At 59.8% G+C, this 18,615-nt stretch overlaps 2 pseudogenes; both read right to left on the bottom strand.

The window, feature by feature from the left end:
• Nucleotides 1–696: 696 nt before the first annotated feature.
• Nucleotides 697–8,359, bottom strand: LOC141955681 (TBC1 domain family member 22B-like; annotated as a pseudogene).
• Nucleotides 8,360–17,574: 9,215 nt separating this feature from the next.
• LOC141955680 (forkhead box protein J1-A-like) lies at nt 17,575–18,323 on the bottom strand (annotated as a pseudogene).
• Nucleotides 18,324–18,615: the final 292 nt, after the last annotated feature.

Genomic DNA, 18,615 nt, shown 5'->3' with positions numbered 1-18,615 from the left:
TAACTTCTTCAAACATGAGTCTTTTCAAAGAAAATTGACCCAGCAGGTACACAAATCTCAGCTAACAGAAAGCCCATGACCTCCACCACATTTTAAGGTTCCCATTTGGCTAGTGGGGTCATTTCTGTTAAGAAGCACCTTGGAGCATGAGTCACACCCTGACCTGCAAAGGACCGGTCACTTTACTCACTGGGATGAGCAGTCTTTCCAGGCAGAGCACGCCACGTGTGCGTCTCCCATCTCTGTTCTTAGCACTCAGCCAAGGGTGCCCACAGGGCCCCCACCTGCAGGACAAATTAGAGGGGCTTTTTTTTTTTTTTTTCTTTCCTCCAGTTTCCCTTCAGCTTCAAGGACTGGACTTGTACCACCATCTCAGTTTGATGTGAGCTGCAGGCAGCTGTCAGATGGCAACGTTGCTCACTAATACGTGAATGGGAATTGAGTCAGCAACTGGGGAAGTAAAGGTTTAGCTTCTGTAACTGCTCCTTTAAACCACCCAGTCCCTAGAACCTAGTGAGCTGTTTTACCTTTAAAAATAACCATGTTCTGGGAAGGAAGAACACACACATCATTCCCTCCAGCAAGGCAAACCTGTCTGATGCCAGCGCTTCAACCATTTCAAACACTGCTTCAAACAGCAAAAGTCACTTACCAACATACTCAGAGAGGAGCACAACAAAGAATGGAGTCACCAGGTCATTGATTCCCAGCCACCGGCTGGGTGTCGAATGGCTCAGATAAACAGGATTCTTGAAAGATCTAGCGGAGAATGAGGGAAAACAGGTACCTGCATCAGCCCTGCACAAAGGAAAGGCAGAAAAGTGTAACTGCTAAACTAAGGGAACAGAGATCATGTGCTGACAGGCTTTTCTGCAGCAATACGGGTGAGATAAGAAGCATGCAAGTCCTCGGAGAGGCTCTGGTATGATCCACAGATCCCCCACACAGGCCAGCCCACATTTCACCACACAAAGCAGCCCAGGCTCCTCAGAGCCTCTGGTTGAAGAAGTGCAGACCAGGGTTTTCAAGATCCAGGTGGCTTAAGAGCCTTCAACCCCTAGGGCAGGGCTGCCCCTTAGCAGAGCAGCACACCCTGCTGAGCGTCAGGTGGAAAGCCAAGGCTGTTATCAGCACAGTTCTCCCGGCAAAACATCACGGGTCAGGAGAGTTCCCAGTAGAGCAGCCTCCCCCCAACAACCGGCGTGTTATTTCCAGACTGCCCCAGCCCCCGGACACCGTGCTCTGACATAGACACACACGCTGAGCTTGTTTCTGAAGAGGACAGATGCTCCTCACACCTCCTGGCCACCTCCCAAACCCTTCCCTGCCCGTGTTTCTCACATCCTGCTTCACACAAAAGAGGTTTCTTAGCACACAACTCATCTCCTTTGGTTCAAACACCTTGAATTTGTCTCAAAAGCAAAGATTCAGGTCTTCTACCAGTTTTTGGCTACATCTCACCACAAAAGAGCTGATCTCATCACTCCTGAGCTCCAGGTCTGATTTCAGAAACATGGGACAAACTTTCAGCAGGTATTCGCATCAGGAGCTGTCAGCCAGGGAAGTTTCCCTGCAAAACCAACTCCCTCGTGGCAGTGCTGGTCTAACCCCCACACACACCCCACGGCAAACGTGGGGCAGGAGCTTCGCTCCCCCTCTTACCTCCTGGATGAGCAGCTGCTGGAAGAGGGGGATGAGTGCGCTGGTCCTTGGAATGTCCATGTGGGTCTGGAAGAGAGGGTGGGTCACACACACCAGCTGTGCTTTCCAGGGGCACAGTAACTCCTCGTGGGCTAACAGAGGGGAATCCACCCCTCAGTGTCCCCCCAGGCAAGAGCTGCACTTGCTGACAAGCACAGTGAAGGCTGCAGATGACGGCTGCACTGAGAAAATCAGAAAAACAGCTTAATCTCCAGTCTCCTCTGCTCAGGCACGGGCAGGTACCCTGAGCTGGGAAAGAGCTGGGGTCTGAATTCTAGTTATGAGGTCGATTTAGGGAAGACTTAAACTACTGCCTGTAAGAAGACAGACAGAAACATGGTGTCCTGTCCCAGGGAGAAGACTCCTGATAGCTACAGCTAGAGGAAGTCCCTGCATGCCCTCAACCACACGGACAAGCGGCAGCAAGAGGGAGGAAAGGGACATAACCAAGGCAGAAAGCCAGGCAACAGGCAGAGGGCTTGTACCTGTCAGTAGGTGTCCTGATGGTGCTTCTTGTCCTGGGAATCGCAACACTGCTGGATGAAGCTGAAGCACTCCTCCTGCTTGCGCTGCAGGGTCAGCTTTCACTGCTCCGTGTTTGCAGGGAGATAACCCTGTGGCAGGAAAAGCTGTGTCAGGGCAAAGCCCCTTCTCTCACCACAAACCGCCCCCTGCAATCCTGCCGGTCAGCTGTGCGCCTGGAAGCATCAGGCACAGACTCAGGAGCTGGGGAAAGAGCTTTCACGGGTTTTGGCTTTCCCAGCCCCTGATGCCTTTACTGATCTTGGAGCAACCCACCTTCATGGGATTCAGTTTCCCAAAACAAGAGGGAACCACACAGACTGGTTCCCAGCACCAGTCTGGGCTTTGTGCTCAGAGAGGATGTAGCAACTACACTCCCCCACAAAAAAACCCAAAAACCTACAGCTCACCCGTAGGCTGGGCACAGATACGAAATGAGCAAAACTGGTTATGGGACACAACGAAGGTCTAGCAGCGCGTGTCCCTGGCTCGGCACAGTCCCCCCAGACCCCGGTGTCACAGCTCTGGGTACTCACTGAGAGGAGACGTCACAGGCCGGACCTCTCCGGGCACACCGGGCCAGCTGCATTTCCTCAGCTCATCTGCAAAGGGACAGTGGTGGCAGTGGGTTAGATCCTAGGCACGTCCAGGTACCACTACACCAGAAGGAGAGGAAAGCCCAGTCTGCTCCTGCAGGCTCTGGAGACACTCGAGCCTCCAGGAAGGCTCCACATCAGCAATGACGGGGGACGTGTGTCTGCAGCAAGGGGAGGAGAGACGTTTACAGCTCAGTCTGGGCACAGGACCGGTGGCTGCAGGGGCTCCAATCCTCCAGAGCCTCAGTTCTCATGCAGAGCCCAACAGTCCCCAGTGATCACAACCATCATTTGTGAGATGGAGAAAGACTGGAAACGGACAGGCAGCTGGTGGAGGACATAACCACCTGTCAACAGAGCAGTCTGTGCCACTATCCCGCTTGGAGCAACTGCAGGTAGTCCTTTCATCCATGCCAGAGCAGACCTGACTGCGACCTGAAGCAGGCAGCAGGCCCCCTCTGCCTTTCCCTTCCCACCCACAGGCACCCCCGTTTTGCCACACTCACCCAGGTCCGTGCTGTGCCTGGAAAGGAGCTGCCAAAACTTCTCCGGGCGGGTTTTCTCCCTCAGCATCTCGGGGGCAGCACCCGAAGCGTTCTGGTCAGAGATTCGGGTGACAAGTGGAATGATGGGCCGAAGGGGAAGGGACTGCTGCTTCTGAAGGGGTCCACACACAGGCCTCCTCTGCAAGGAGCAGATGCTGTGGTGAGGTGGGGACAGAGTCTGCACCTCTCCAACCCCACCTCGCTCTTCTGGCCACTGTCAGAGACCTGCCGCTGCAGACTGCACCCCTCTCTTCCCCAGTCCCAGCAAACAGAGCACCGCTGGCCCACTCTGGTGGATCAGCTGGTTCACAGGCATCTGTTGTGGCTCTTCCATCATTTCCCCCCATTTCTCCCTCACTCTCTTCCTCCTGCATCAGACACCTGGCTGCCAGGGGATCAGAATTCCCTCTTCCCATGGGAAGCCATGGGCAGAAGGGCACAGGAGATGAGGCAGAAAGAGCTGTGGGAATCCCACAAGAACCAGCCTTCAGATCTGTCCTGCTCGCCGCTGATCTGAAGAGTGATCGAGCTAATTGCTAGCACAGAGAGGAGGCGATGGGCTGCCAATGCCACCTGCTGGCAGCAGGGACCTGCTGGGTAACTTCCACAGCACAGGCAGCCGGCCACCTGCCACGAGCAGGGGCTGACGCTGCCCAGTTCTCTGCCCAAACTGCCCCGACCTGGGGTCAGCAGGACCTCATCCAGACCTTGACTAAGAGCAGCACACTGGGCCACAAAGAAAGCAGACAGTGAGCAACCCCAAGCAAGAGTTGAACAGATCTCCACAATCCCCCAGCACCCAGAACACGGGATCCTCTGGGCCTGTACGCAGGATACTGAGCAGCAGAGGAGACTGAGGCATTAAGGCCAGGCCTCCAGAAATGGTTCCCTGGAGTACAGGATACTACAAGGAGGTGAAAGGCTCTGTTGAGCCTACCGGCTGTGCCACAGCCTCTCGTCTCTAACACGCGAGTAGCAGCAAGGGGCTGAGTTCAGCAGCCAGTCAGCGGAGCGCCAGAGCACGAGGCTGCTGCTGGGGACGGCTCTTACCAGCTGTCCTGGAGAGCTGGGCCTCGCTGCTGGACTTGGCAACCTTGCAGTTGGTGGGCACGTCGCTGAGAGCAGATTGGGCCCGCTCGGGTTTCACCTGCAGCTTGCTGTGGTTCCCCAGAACCTGGGCTGCTGTGGCCTTGGCCACTTTTAGAGTTCAGAGTTTGCAAAGAAGAGGAGGAAGAGAAGTCTTCATCTTCATCACCACCAATGTCCCAGGAATCACTGGTGGTGTGGGAAAACTCATGAAAGCTGGAGGCCTTCTTGCTTTTCAGAGGCAGCATGTTGGAGTGGCCCCTGATGAAGCTGGGAGCCAGCGAGAAACAGTATCAGAGCCATGCTGTCAGACCACTCCATTTTCTTCCCTTCCCTACGTCCTCGCTCCAACCAGCCAGTCCATTCTTACAGTTTCCCCATTCCTCCTCCCAAACCCACAGAACATGCTAAGACTCTCTGCGCTGCCTGCTGGCAGGAGGCAGAGCCCGAGCTGGTACGACGGCAGGGCACAGAGGCCACAGTGCCAGCACACAGCTGGAGAGGTGCCAGGCTTCCCAGCTCAGAAGGGCAAAGGGGAGAGATGTACGACTCCTCCAGCTCTGCCTCCCCCCACCCTAGAGAAAACTGGTAGATTAACACCCAAAAAAAGTCCAGTGACCTGGGGAGAGGCATGTCAGGAGTTAGAGCCAGTCTGCGCTCGCGGATGCTCCCGATACAGCTGCGATGGCTCCCAGCAGACAGGCCAGCCTGGTTCTTCTCTCAAGGCACAAAAGGAGCCTTTGCATTTACCGTTCAGCTACAGGAGTCAAAGTCCACCCCCTGAAGCATCACAGAAAAGGGGGAACCTTCACCACTACACAGCACAAGATAGAGACAAGGAGGCGGTTCAGATCAGCTCTGCCTTCTCCTGCCGGGAAGGGGCTGTGGTTCTCCAGCCTCGCAGCTGCCGGGCAGCTTTACCTCCCCTTCCCTTAGTTCTTCTGTCTCCAAAGGGGAGCAGAGGGCTCAGACACCATTGCTAAAAAATACTTTCTCCTTTGATGTGGCTGGTATGATAGGGATTTCTGGCCACAAAGGACACCAGCACATGAGCTTTCCCCACGAGCTTTCGCAGAGCTCAAGGCAGCGCCACATGCCACTGCTGCCCTTCTCGGCAGGAACATCACAGTGCCAGAGGGTGCTGGGGACCTCCACCCACTGCAGGACTGAGCAAAAACCCTGCAAAGCCTTGTGGCCTGCTTACTTTTTGGTGAGCCGGGGATCCAGCAGAGGATACTCTGCTCCACAGACAGGTTGAATGCTGCAGAAAAGGGAAAGAAAAAGACAACAATGCAAAAAGTCACACAGCACCCAGAAATAATCTCCTCAGCCTACTCTGGGGTTGCACTTCTTTCCTGTTGTTGGGAGCTGAATACAGACCAAAGGCAGCCTCAACAATCTTCTGTCTTCAAAGCCTTAGATCCAAAGTGCCACATTTGGCTGAAGATTTGTTCTTTGCAGCAGCAAAGAGACCCTAAGCTCAGGCTGGAGAGACCCTAAGAGTTAGGGTCTCTCCAGCCTGAGTTGGGATTAAAGATCTGCTCTTTTCTGCACCACCAATTCGCTCTGAGTGACCACATGTCTCAGTCCCCGTGCCTTACACACTGACGTTAATTCTTTTTTTCCTTCAAGGGGATTTCCAGGTTTGGGAATTCACATTTCCAAGCCCTGCGGGACAGGGAAGGACTCCAGCCAGTGACAGCGGGGCTCACTTGTTGTGTCGCCCAAGCCCTGTCATAGCTGTCCCTGGGAAGGACGGGCATGTGGGGGATTTCGAGGTGGCAGCAAGCCTCCTGGGCAGCAGCCAGTTAGGAACAGGGGAGAACTTGGCCAAAACCTTGACTTGGAGTGTATTGTCTAGGCAGGACTGGCTGCCTCCCAGACAGGTTCACCAGGTTTGAGCTTTCCAAGCCGAAGCCTGAAGTCATCCACTGAAGAAGAGAGAGGCTGTCTAAGACCACCAGCTGGGAGCAGGGCCGTGACCTCCAGGAGGGACGGGAGCAATCAGGAGACAAAACAACCTAGGGAGAGCACAACATTTCCTTCCCCGTGAGCAGGAGAGGAGGAACACATAGTGCTCATTGCTTTCCCTTTGCTTACCACAGGACTGGACTGTCCCACCAACCTGAGGGAGCCGGCGCAGTGACAAAGAACCGAGTGAAAGCACATTAGAAAGAGAGATTTAACTGGCCCAGCAGAATTTAGATCCAGCTAAGCAATTCAGACTGTGTCTGCACAGCAGGAGGGGAAGGGAAATGAGAGCAACCGTGAGGAGCACCAGACAGGAACAGCACTTGTGAAAGCCTCCCCAGAGAGGCGAGTGCCCTGTGCCCATGGGAGCCTTGCTCCAGAGGCCTTGCAGGGAGCATCTCCTTCATCCCCACCAGCCTCTTCTTCCTAAGCACCACTGGAATCAGACATGTCACTTGTTTCTCCCATCCCCGGGTGAGTGCAGATGCCTCGGCAGGAACAGGGACATCCCAGCCAGAGGAACCACAGCAGGGGAGGTGCACACAGAGAGGCCCCACAGTCCCTCGTATCGAGCAGAGGTGGACCAGGAGTGACACCCCGCAGGGAGGATAACAGAGGGGCACACACGTTGGCAGGGGCACCTGTCTGGGACAAAGTTGCTCCGACCCAAGGTGAAATCTCTAAGGGCTTCGGGAAGGGGTGAGATCTCTTCAGTATCTGTGGAAAGGAGGGCGTACAGCCCTGGCTCTGAGGCCACCCCAGGGGTCCTTCGAGGCCCTGACCCCCCCACCCTGCTTCCCATGGGGCAGAGGGTGCACACAGGGGTCCCCCCAAGGACCTGCCCTGCCCTACAGGTGAGGGGGCGATCCTGGCACTACCCTTGTCTGATACAAGGGCATTTCCTCCAGCACAGTTCCCCTGCCCCACAGCCCGCGGTGCCCCCGGCATCCCCCTTACTGCAGAGGGGAACCCCAGGGCCCCCAGCCAGCTCCCCTGGCCCACAGCCGGGGTGGGCGCCCCCGGTACCCCCCACCCTTGCAGGGGGTACCCCAGGGGCCCCAGCCCCACGGCCAGGCAGGGTGCTCCTGGCAGCCCCTTCCCGAGACAAGGGGCTGCTCCAGCTCGCCCACCAACGCCCCCCGCTGGGGAGGGGAGCCGCGGCCCTTGCAGCCCTTCCCCGGAGGAGCTGGGGGTCGGGCCGGGCCGGCGCTCACCTGTCCGGCGGCTTGGCGCTCCGCTGCCAGAGCTGCTGCCGCCGCGGGAGGCAGGGAGGCAGGGAGGGGCGGGCCCGGCAGCGAGCGGGCGGGCGATGGAGCCCCCCGGCCGGCCAGGCCCCGCGGGCCGCCTCACCGCCACCCGCCCGCAGCGCCCGGCGGCGCCATCTTGGACCCGGGCGGACAGAGCTGTGGGCCGGCCAATGGCGAGCGGGCGGCGGGAGTGACGTCAGAGGAGGGCGGGGCCCGCGGGGCGGAGGGTCCGCGTGAGGCGGGGGAGACCGTCGGGGCGAAGGACCCGTCCCATGGCGGGGGGAGCGGCCGCGGGAGCGGGGCCGGCGGCGGGCTGAGGAGGGGGCCCGGCCGGGTTAGACACCGCCCGGGGAAGGGGCGAGAGCGCTCGCGGGGCGGGGCGGGGAGGCGCCCAGCGAGCCCCGGGGCGGAACCGTGGGGAGAGGGCGGGAGGAAGTGGCTCCAACCTCCCGCGGGGCCGCAGGAGGGAGCTGGCGGACAGAGCCGGGCGCGGGCGGGGGTCACGGCTCTGGGGGGAGGCGGCGCCCGTCCGGGTCCCTGCGGCACCCCGGGGTGGCGCCGCCGGCACCCGCGGCTGTCCTGGTCCCCTCAAGGGTTCAAAGCCCTTTGGGGCCATTTCCAGCCCCCAGCCGAGCCCCGGTGCCAAAATGTCCCCTGGTAAGGACAGCCGCGGAGGGGGAGGAGCCGCCATTATGGGGCAAGCCATGAGGCACAAGCAGTCGCCTCCTGAATAAACGGGGGTAAACTCTTTTAAGACTTTGTTTGGAAACACCCTGCTAGAGCAGCGGGAGGGTGACCCCCCCGCCTCGGCGAGGGAAGGTGGCTCACTGTCTCCTCGCGGCCCTCATCCTGCCCCTCTCCCCAAAAGGAGAGAAACCCCCCCAGAGGATGGGGTACAAGGACTGAAATCCAAGTCCTCGGCATCCTCAGCTGTGCCTCGATTGCCGTCAGGTCTCAGCTGGTGACGGCAGGAGCCAACCTGGGCACAGCTGAGCCAAATGTATGTGTTTTGGGGGGATGTGCTCGCACCCACGCGCACATTTTGGGATGCTACAGCGAGTGATTTACTACGAGTAGTAGCCTGGCACCGAGATCCCGGCTGCCGTGGCACACGTGTGCCGCGCGGGTGGCAGCACGGGGGCGGTTTCCCTTGGGGTCGGTGCTGGTGGCTCACGAGGCCGTGCGTGTGTGCCGGGGGCCCGGCCCTGCCTGCCCGTTTCGAGGAGCTGGGGCAAGAGGAAGACTTTTGGCAGGGGTTGGCCTGAAATGACATTTTGCTGCTTCTGTTTTTCTCACAGCTTTTGTAGCGGGGTGAGATCTCCGTCCCTGCAGCCGTTCAAAGGCACACGTGTGCCTGCGTGTCATTTCAGGTTAACTGAAGCGGCCGCTTCAATTTCAAACAGGAGCAGCTGCTCCATTTTTTGGCTTGTTTAACCCCCTCTGAACTGTAATAAACACAGGGATTAAGGACACAAAAATATTACCCTGGAGAAAGAGGACCAAAAGCTTGGAAAAGGATGAAAGAATCACACCAATTATTCCTTTAAAAAATATGTTTCCTTAGCTGAAGCTGCTAAATTTGACTCAACTGGAAAGGTTTTGCAGTTCTTGTCTGGTTGCTGGGTTTTTTGTTTTCAGTGAATAAAGTGTTTTTTTCCTCCTAAAAACCCCCACCAACTCTCAGGCCGAGTGATGCAGTTTCGATGTGTCACGCAGGCAGGGTTAGTGCAGATCCCACTCTCCGGAAGGTCGGTGTAAACCCCAAAACATGGACTCTAGTCTTGAGCAGGGCTACAGGTGCCTGAAACCAGCACCTGGCTGCCCCCACTGTCACAGCACAGGGTTCATTTTTCAGAGGAGGGATGTGAAGGGACAGATTTCACCCCAGGTTCATGCTGAGGGGGGTGCAGGGCTTTAGTCTCGACTCCTGGAGGACTAAATCCCTTGCCTGGGGAATGTGGGGACAACAGGGGTTTAAAGCTGGGAGCTCCTCTGTGGCTGGCCCCAGCCTAAGGAGGGATAGGGCAGGGAAAGGCAGGTGAGCCCAAGCTCCACCACAAAAGGTGGGACAGCAAGCAAGCTGGGGCACTGTGCCTCAGTTTCCACACCTGCCCTGTGGAGGTGGTGCTATTGCCCCACAGACCAACGGCAAAAAGCCTTTGGAGACCGACTTCCACCAGGATTCATTAGTGGGGAGCGGAGCCGCGGGACACCTGGTTTGCTGATAATTCACCCCATCCTAAGGCAGGTGTTCAAAATAGCTCCTGGGACTCCCTGTGCTGAGAAGGGCCAAAGGGTTTCAGACGCCACCTCAGGGGCAGCTGGATGTTCTCCTTGCAGCAGGACATGGGGTGAGATGCCACCTCCGAGTCTCCAGCTCTTCGGGTCCCTGTGGCGAGCCCGGCCCCCGCTCCCCAGGGCGTTTTTCCTCCTCAGTGCTCATCTGCATTTTTATAGCCGTGGCAGGGGTTTGGCTGTTGCTCATCACTCATTCCCAGACAGGGACGTGCAAAATGGAACCATCGCTGTTGCTGTGGCTGCAGGCTGCCCTGGCCAGTCCTTTCTGCATCACCAAGCACCTTTGCTGGGGATGGATGGGTACAGGAAGCCACAGGTGTGATGAGTGCTGGCCCTTTGCAAGTCCTGAGCCCCTCACGGGACTCTGGTGCTCCCAGAACGGAAGGTCCAACAGTCTGAAATCTCATCCTGCTCCTGCTTCATCGTTTTTTTCTGCTTTCCAAAATGTGGGTCCTTCCCCTGCTGACAGCGGGGAGCAATAAAACGTTATTTATTTATAAACGAAATAGAGGTGGGAGTGCAATGCTGGCTGAATTTAAAAAAAAAAAAAAAGGCAAACCAAACTGAGTTAAGGCTTTCTGCTGAAGGTGGAGGCACAGCAGTGACACAGAACACCAGGTCACCCCACGAGGCTGGGACGTACCTCCAGGACCCCCCATGGCACAGCGGCCCCCCGGCTTGGACAGCAGTGCTGGCAAGCCCCAGGTGAGCCAGGGAGAGGGACTGCTGCCTGGGCACGGGGGCTTTAAGCAAGAAAGCCCTGGGGCAAGCCAAGGAAAGGATGGTCCTGTTGTCTGAGATACGGTGGACTTGCACAGTAACCTGCACAAGGGGAAACGTGCCCCTTCCTTGGGGCAGACACAGCCGTGCGGGCGCAGCGCAGCAGGTGCGCCATGAGGTCGGGCAGGAACAGGGCTTCAGAATTCAGCACATTAAAAAAAAATCCCAAGTGAAAACAAAAACCCAAAACAACACCCCCAAAGCCGAAGCACCGCAGAGCTGGGCAGTGGGGTCTGACAGTCTGGAGGGTAAAAGCTCGAGCAAAGCCTTACCGCCGCTGACTGACAGCGACCAACTTCTCGTAATCCCAAGACCAACTGCCTCTCGCTCCGCGTTCGCTGCAGCCGAGCTGGAGGTGGCACAGCCCGCCAGCGGCTTCCTTCACCCCCCGGCACCCAACACCCGCTCTGCGCCAACAGAGCTGGAGCAGCAGGATCTGCCCGACTGAAATTTAATTTGGCTGACAACACCCGGCCTTTCACAAGGTCGCTTTGAGGGTTGTTTCCTTGCCGTGCCCAGCACACGCTCCGCACCGGCCTGCGGGTGAACGGAAACGCAAAGGGCTGCACAGCCCCTGCGATCCCTCCAGACCTGCCAGGAGCGGTCGGCCCTGGAAACACCCCGCAGCGTCCAGCCTTCCCTGTGGTGCTGTCGGCTGGCTGGTCCTGGCTGACGTGGCTCAGCGAGCCTTTGGGCGAGGCCTTTGGAGTTAGTCTCAGCTGGAGACAAACGGGTGGTCCCCGCAGTAGCCCCGCAGTAGCCCCGCCACGGTGCGGCCATCGGTACCCGGCGCGCTCGCAGCATCCTTCATCCCGCCCCGCAGTAAAGGGATGTCTCCAGCACGTCAAGCAGTTTCTTTTTATTTAAAACCACATTAAAAAAATACAAGATTTCTGAATTCCCCTGTACAATATGAACTATTAAGAAAAAACCCACCGGCTAAAACATATAAAGCCTTGACAGCGCGGACAGCTCGGAGCAGCTCCCCCCTCCCCAGTCCCAAAGAAGACACCCGCGGGGAAAAACAAAACACCTGGCAAGGGAACAACAGCAACCAGGACTATGTACAGAGACAGCTGGGGAGCAGGCAGTCGCTCCGCACCCCCCAGACAGAAACACTGTGCATGGGGATGGACACGGGGCAGACACGGAGGGAAGGCCCGAACCTAAAACCGGGAGATCAGCAGCTGTGGGAGCAAGGCGTGGGTTGGAAACCCACAGAAACGGTACATAAATAAATAAGTTATGCTGGCGGCTAGAACGCTCTCTCTTTAATATACAAATCCATGAAAATAAATACAAACAAAAACTAGAAAAAAGAAAAAAAGGTAAAACGTCTCTAAGAGTTGGTCAGAAGATCAGCACTGTCTCAACATTGTCATCAGGGACATGGACAGTGAGGTACCCAACAACGGCCAGCTTGGCCTTGCCGATCCCTGGAGTGGGATGCGGTGCAGTGGCTCCAGCATGCAGAACTGTGTGGCACGGCGAGTGCTGGGCTGTTCCCCTGAGTGCCGACCGGGCGGCGCAGGCGGCGCTGGGCTGTTCCCCTGAGCGCTGACCGGGCGGCGCAGGCGGCGCTGGGCTGTTCCCCTGAGCGCTGACCGGGCGGCGCAGGCACGGGGAAGCAAAGAAACCCAGACAATCCAGGCGAGGTGGAGGCACGGGAGATGAGGCATCGCCTGCTTGGCTCCCAGGTGTCCTCTGACCCGTTTTATTTTTGAAAGGGGAAAAGGAAGCATATACCCAGGCAACTCTGGGAAAAGCAGCATTGCAGGAAAATTCAGGTATTTCCTCCAGCACAGTCCAGATCTCAGCTGAAGGCACTCGAGCACGGTGACAGGGGAGGAGGCAGCGATTCAGCCACAGTACCTGCCCTCCTCCCCAAGTCTTTCCCCCGTTGAAGCTTCTCTTTGCAATAAAGTCTCCGATCCTCTCACCATCCTGAATTCCGGTGCTCAGGAAGATGTTTGGGAGCCACCAAAACCAGATGGTTTGCAATAAGGTCTCCTCTCTCCACCAGAAACAAACAAAAAAAAAAAAAATTGCTGGCAAGACCAGCAAATGAGACAGGGTCATTCAGATGGAGCCCAGGAGAGCTGGGCTGGATGGTGGCCACCAGCACTTGGAAGATCAGGTCTCAGCCCAGCTTCGGGACAGGATGTGCGTGGTCCCGATGATCCCTGCTCAGGCTACGGTGGTGAGGAAGCCTGGTCTTCTTGGCTTCTTATGGCCAGGAGAGGCCCGGAGCTGTTACCGGCCAGGGTCCCAGGCCAAAGCGTGCAGGTGGGGTGGCTGCCATCTCCTAGGGGTGGTGAGCGCCTTGCAGCCAGGAGTGGTTGAAAATGTCCTCCAGGGATGGTCTATCAGAGGGCCGCAAGGACAAACACCACCTGATGAGATGCTGGCACTCTGGGGAGAGAAACCAGACGCCGCCGGTCAGAGAAGGCTCCTGTCCACCTTCCCCCACCGTCCGCAGTGCCCCGGCCATGCTGGCTGTGCTCAGAGCTACCCCAAACCTCCCGATCCAGGAGCTGCTTTGGAGGAGAGCAGGAAGGAAGGACACGTGCCACCTCCCCCAGCTGACCCCGGGACATCACCCTCCTCCACAGCCCTAAGAGCGGGGATGCTCCTGCGCCCGGTGCCATCTCCCAAACCCGCTGCCCGCCACGACGCCGGGTACCCACCGAGGGAGATCGGCTGGTGGAAGAAGAGCTGGCCCCTGACGATGTCCTCATCCTGCTCGAAGGGGACGTCCCCGCAGACCAAGTCATAGAGCAGGATGCCCAGGGACCAGACTGTTGCTGAACGGCCGTGGTAGCGGTGGTAGCAGACCCACTCCGGCGGGCTGTACTCTCGTGTTCCTGTGGGAGACAGGCGGAGCTCATCAGGCGGATGCTGCCCGCTCCCGGATCCTCACCCGAGCGTCCTTGGGGACACGGGGGCTGCACTGGTGGGGAGGGGGATGACGCACGGTGTGACCCGCCACCCCCTCGCCAACACGGGGCTCATGTTTACAAACTTTGGGTTGTAAAAAACAGTCGCCGGTGCTGGAAGAGGGCAGCATGTGCCTGGGGAAGGCCCAACTGTTATGTTAAAAAAAAAAAAAAAAAGAAAAAAAAGAAAAAAACCCCACGGGTGGGAATAAAACACACCTTCCCCCCCTGCCTTAGCCAAAGAAAAAAATGTTAACAAAGCCAAGGCAAAAAAGGGGAGGGGAGCAGCCCAAACCCTTCCACGCCTGCAAACCAAACCGGTGGCCAGCACATGGAATTGTAACACCCCACCCCTGCTACCCCCACGGGTGTTTGTTTTTGTCAGGCTGGCTCCCCCCACCCCAGCCCCGGGCAGGGTGGGTGGCAGCGGCTGGGAGCCGGCTCCCGTTTCACAGCATCTCCCCCCCCCCTCCCCGTGCCAAAACCCAGCTTGGCAGCCGGATGAGTAATGAATTCCGCCCCCCCCACCTCCAAAGGGGGAACCGGTGCCCGGCCAGGCCGGGCCGTGCAGTGCCGGGAGCACCCCCCGGGTGTGGGCTCACCGGCAAACTCGGTGTAGGCCGCGTCCTGGAGGAAAGTGCCACAGCCGAAGTCGATGAGCTTCAGCTCACCGGTGGCGAGGTCGACGATGATGTTTTCCTCCTTGATGTCCCGGTGCAGGACACCGCAGGCGTCGCAGTGCCGCACGGCCTCCAGCACCTGCCGGAACAGCCCCCGCGCCACCTCCTCCGACAAGGATCCCCTCTGGATGGTGAAATCGAAGAGATCCTGCGCGAGCTCCGGACGCTCCATCACCAGCACGAAGCTGTCCGGCAGCTCGAACCAGTCGAGGAGGTGGATGACGCCGCGGAAGCCGGAGGAGCCCACGGCGTTCAGCAACACGATCTCCATCGGGACTCGAGTGCCGCTGGGCTGCGGGGGGCCGCGGGGCCGTCAGAGGGACGGGGCGCCGGCAGCCCCCGCCCGGGATGCCCCAGTGCCCCCACCCGACCCCACCGGTGCCCGGGCACCCCCCTGCCAAGGGGCTGCTCCAGGGCCCCCCGCCCGGCCCCCCCGGTACCGGGCAGCCCCTCCCCGGGATGCTCCGCGTCCCCCCGCGACTCCACGCCCGCTCCCCCCGCGGTGTTGCCGTTTCCACCCTCTCGGGCCTCCCCTTATCCCCCGCCCCGCGACGCCCCGGTTTCTCCCGGCAGCCCCGGTCGCTCACCAGCTCACCCCACGCCGCGACGCGTTCCCGGGACACGTGTTTGATGGCCACCTGCGAGCCACGGGGAGCGGGGGATGAGCCTCCTCCTCCCGCTCCTCCTCCCCCCGCCCCGCCGCCGTCCCGCCGCTTACCGGGCTGCCGTCGGAGAGGCGGGTGCCCGCGTACACGGAGCCGTAGCCGCCGTTCCCCAGTAGCGGCCCCTGCCGGTACAGCTCCTCCAGCCGCCCCTTCTCCTTCCCTGCGGGCCAGACCGGGCCGTCACCGCTCCGCCCCGGCCGCCCGACGGCCCCCGCCCGCCCGGCCCGGCCCGGCCCGCTCCGACCTGGCGCCGCTGCGGCCGCGCGTCGCTCCCCGCCGCTCCCGGAACGGAGACGGGCCGCCGAGGCGATCTCCGGCACCGCGGCCCCCTCGCCCCGTGCCGGGGCCGGGCTCGGCCGCTCCCGACCCGGGCCGGGCACCGGGGGCTCGGGGCCGGCGCCCGGGCTGCCGAGCGGCCGCGGGCGGGCGGGGGAGCCCGGGGAGAAGGAGGCGGGGACGGGGCGGGCGGGGCGGGGCGGGGCGGCGGCGGCCTCGGCCCGGCGGCTCCGCGCCGGCCCCGGCGGGAGCGGGGACCGGGACCGGGCCGGGCAGAGCCGCGGGGCGGCGCTGCGCCAGGCCCAGCCGCGCCGGCCCATCCAGCGGCGCCACCGCCAATAGGGCGAGAGCCGCGGGGCGGGGACGGGCCGGGGGGGCCCGGCGCGGCGGGAAGGGGACGGGGCCGGGGGCGCGGGGGGGGGCCCGGGGCCGAGAAACGCTGCGAGAGCCGAAGCGCCGCTGCTGCCCATCGCTGCTCCGCTGCGCGACTGCGGGCGCGTTGCCCGCGGAGCCCCGGCGCGTTCCGCGGTTGCCACGGCCCCATCGCCCGCGGAGCCCCGGCGCGTTCCGCGGTTGCCACGGCCCCATCGCCCGCGGAGCCCCGGCGCGTTCCGCGGTTGCCACGGCCCCATCGCCCGCGGAGCCCCGGCGCGTTCCGCGGTTGCCACGGCCCCATCGCCCGCGGAGCCCCGGCGCGTTCCGCCGCTGCCGCCGCTCGCAGGACGCCGACCGGGCGGGGGGGGCGGGGGGCAGGGGACAGGCTCGGCCCGGCCCTGCCGCCCGCCCGGGATCGGGCCCACGGGCACGCTGCCCGCCCGCCCCGACCGGCCGCTCCCTCTGCCGGGCCGGCAGCACCGCCCGCCCGGCAGCCACCGAGCTCCTCTGCCTCCCGCACCCGCGCCGAGAGCCCCGCGGGTTACTGCCTCCTCCTCCACTTCACGGTGGGTTTCCTGCCCCCTCACAACTCCCCGGTGGGGCCCGTCCCGCCCGCGCTGCCCTTACTGCACCGCCAGCAAACCGCTGCCGGAACTTTCCCTCTTCTAGCAAAAGGGGCAACTCCAGCTGGGGACTCCTGACCAACAATCCTTCCCTAATTCCCCCTTTTCCCCCCAGAAGGCACTGTCTGAGATGCTTCCCCGAGTTCCAGAGATAAGATAAATCCTCTCCTGGACGGGGTCTCTGATTCCTGGAGAGGAGGGTGCGGCACATCGGGGCCAGGAAGAGGACAGGAAAAGTCGATGGGGGACAGAGCGCTGGGACGGAGACACACAGACACACACACACAGACACACACACACAGACACACACACACAGACACACACACACAGACACACACACACAGACACACACACACAGACACACACACACAGACACACACACACAGACACACACACACAGACACAGACACAGACACAGACACAGACACACACAGACACACACACACACAGACACACACAGACACACACAGACACACACAGACACACACAGACACGGAATGCACCCACTCACCCACCCCGCGTGCACCCGCTCGCAGAACGCCTCTCCCATGGGGCACACGCAAACTGTGCCCTCCTCTCCCCGCTGCAGCTTTTCCAGCTCTTTCTTGGGGTTTTTTCCCCACTTCTCATATACCTTCTCCCAGCGGCGCTACCCCCGGCGCTGACGGGCTCAGCCTTGGCCAGCAGCGGGGCCGGGGAAGCTTCCAGCAGCTTCTCACAGGAGCTGCCCCTGTAGCCCCTCACCTGCTACCAACCCCCCCCCAACCCGACCCAGACCCAAACTGCACCTCCCCTATCGCCCCGCTGTTAAGGGATGCTGGTGCTAAAAAGAGAGTTCTCTGAATAGATCACATTTAACAGATTATAGAAAAACATCTCAAGAAGCAAACGTGCTGAATTTATAAACTTTTTCTTCTTCTCTAAGCAGAACATACCTCCTGTCCATGGAAAATAACTAACTAGCTAACTAAATTTTAAATATAGATATAAAATTCACATTTCTTCCTTTAAAAGTAAAAAAATAGTGTTCTGTTTCTTCTCTGGAGGAAACTCATGCACTAGAGGCTGCTGATGTGTCCTTTAAAGACACGGGCAAGCAGTTCTTGTGGCGTTGGCTTTTTCTCCCCCTGGTGTTTCTGTAAATCTTCTGACAAGCCGGTCAAAGCCACTGCAGATGTGTCTGTCTCTGGAAAATCTTGTCCCTTGGGAGTGCCAGCAGCATGGGGGGAGCGTCCTCCTAAAGTCAGTGTGGGCTCTGAAGGGTGTCTGGCCCTTAGATGAGAGATGCCAGACTGCTCAGTCGCTCCCATCCGCTGGCAAAGAGGCACCGCAGGGCTCAAACAGCTGCCCGATGTTGTCCCAGCTGGAGAGGTCATCTTCTGCCTCTTCACCCCGGGGATGCTGCAGCAGGGACGGGGCCATCAAGGTTTCAAACTCGGGGGGGTTCTGGCTGGATTCGGTGAGGACCTGCTCCTGCTCCTGCCCCTCTCCTCTCAAGCCCAGGTTGCCTGTCGGGGGCGTGAGCTCCAGATCCTCAAAAAGGGAGAATTCCCCATGGCGGCTGGTGTCAAAGGTGCCTTCCCAGGCCAAGTCCCCTTCCAGTGACCCCAGCTCAGGCTGCTCACCCGGCTCAGCAAGGCGGAGCTGGAAAGCCGAGGCGCCTTCGCCACTTGCTGGAGCGAGGGCTGCTTGCGCTTGTGCCCTGCTGGGTTGGAGTTCAGGCTGCCAGTGACTTCTTCAAACTCTTCCAGCAGCTGCTGTGACTCACGCTGACAGTGAGGATGTTCTTGGAGGCGGGAGCCAAAGCAGCTGGGCTGGCGATGCACTGTGCTTCTGGCTGGGCTTTTGGTGAAGGCCGGTGGAGCTGCACTGGGTCATTCTCTGCTTTTTGGAGGCAGCATTCCTGAGCCGGTCGGCGTACTGGGGGTCCAGCTTCCAAACTCCACCTTTCCCTGGCTCGCCCTTCTCCCGAGGCACCCTGATGAAGCACTTGTTCAAGGACAGGTTGTGCTGGATGGAGTTCTAGACCCAACAGAGAGAAAAAAAACCCCAAGTCTGAATGCTTGTCTGCTGCTGCAGCCACTACCTGTGTGCAGAGGCTGGTGGAAAAGGCCGTTTTCAGCAAGGACCTTTGGGAAAAAGAAAGCACAAACAGCAACGTCAAGCCATCCCGGGCTACCTGCCCAGCAGAAACTCCCCTGCCCCGAGTCACTGGCAGAGTTTTCTTGACTCTTGTCTGCTCCAGCCAGAGGTGGCAGAGCCAAGGGCATCCAGGAAGGACTTGACAACCAAGAGGAACTTTGGGGCAACTGTC

This window comes from Athene noctua, unplaced genomic scaffold, assembly GCF_965140245.1.
Source record: "Athene noctua unplaced genomic scaffold, bAthNoc1.hap1.1 HAP1_HAP1_scaffold_392, whole genome shotgun sequence".
In the NCBI taxonomy this organism is placed as follows: Eukaryota; Metazoa; Chordata; class Aves; order Strigiformes; family Strigidae; genus Athene; species Athene noctua.
The sequence above is the reverse complement of the archived record's forward strand: the minus strand, read 5'-3'. Positions and strand labels throughout refer to the sequence as shown.